Source organism: Cyprinodon variegatus, unplaced genomic scaffold (genome assembly GCF_000732505.1).
Source record: "Cyprinodon variegatus isolate N-32 unplaced genomic scaffold, C_variegatus-1.0 Scaffold864, whole genome shotgun sequence".
NCBI classification, from domain to species: domain Eukaryota; kingdom Metazoa; phylum Chordata; class Actinopteri; order Cyprinodontiformes; family Cyprinodontidae; genus Cyprinodon; species Cyprinodon variegatus.
This window is the reverse complement of record NW_015151317.1, coordinates 1-1,079: the sequence shown is the minus strand read 5'-3', so window position 1 is coordinate 1,079 and position 1,079 is coordinate 1. Positions and strand designations below refer to the sequence as shown.

The 1,079-nt window shown below is 35.1% G+C and overlaps 1 long non-coding RNA gene across 1 annotated transcript; it reads right to left on the bottom strand.

Annotated features, from left to right (window-relative positions):
* Nucleotides 1-553, bottom strand: LOC107099380. Its single transcript, XR_001481950.1, has 3 exons — nucleotides 499-553; nucleotides 333-406; nucleotides 1-92 (listed from the first exon to the last, which is right to left on the bottom strand). It is a non-coding gene; the product is annotated as an uncharacterized LOC107099380 (long non-coding RNA).
* Between the last annotated feature and the right edge of the window lie 526 nt (nucleotides 554-1,079).

The window sequence follows — 1,079 nt, the reverse complement described above, 5'->3', positions numbered from 1 at the left end:
TTTATTTGGGGTCAGAAAACAGAATGGATTCTCACCTCATTTGAGCTTGACCCTGAATCAGAGTCAGAGCGGGCAAATCGCTGGTGCTCCATCTGTGGAAAACAAGAAAGTTACCAAGTCACAAACTGGCCTCCAGCTATTACATGTTTAGTATACTGTTCTGTGTTGTATTTTTTAAATACACATACAATCATTGTAACAGCTCTTTCTAAGAGCAAAATCTCACTGTTAACAAAGGATGTCAAGCAAAAAATCTTTTACTATTATCGTAGTTGTTACAATCTTAATCTTCCTTCCATTTTTTAAATAACTTAAAATATTGTCACACTTACTGGTTGAGCCACAATGAGGCTCAGGAGGCATCCCAGAATAAGTGCTACCTTCAGCATGGCTGTAATGATCTTAGCTGTAGGAGAAAAAATACAATCTTGGTCAAGTAAACAGATGGGTTCAAGTTCATGATAAAAAGACAAACTAAGCATAGCTTTATGTACTCACTGTAGTCTCACAGATCGACAAAGCAGGGTTGATGTTGAGCTGAATTTTGGACTCCTCTTATATACAGTTTTAGGATCAGAGGCATCGAGAAACTGTTAAAGGATTAAACCTCATTGCAATATCTAATTATTGATTTGATACAGAAACCACACATCTAAATCTCTTAATTGTAACAATATTGGATAATATTATTCCATAAATCCCTTAAAAGGAGGTTAACTCATTCTTGTCCCTTCAGTATTTAACAAATAGGTAGGTGAAAACGAGAGACATGAAACAAGCAAAAACCAGACAACTTGGCATTCATAAAAATAATAATATATTTAATACAACTTTATTAATCACAAATTGGAGAAATTGACCTCCCAGAGGAAAACTTTTTTGCTCAGGATAGTCTTTTCTTGATCTCTCAAGACAGTACGGAGATCTCAATTGAATATCTTTATGAGATTTCTTCAATCTGAATTGTGTATCTTTTTGAGATCACCTCAATCTGAATTATTGCTCCTAAACCCCCCCTTAGGAGCAAAATTGAGACATGGTGAGAATGCCTTTTTGAGACTTGTAGGAGAAATGATAGT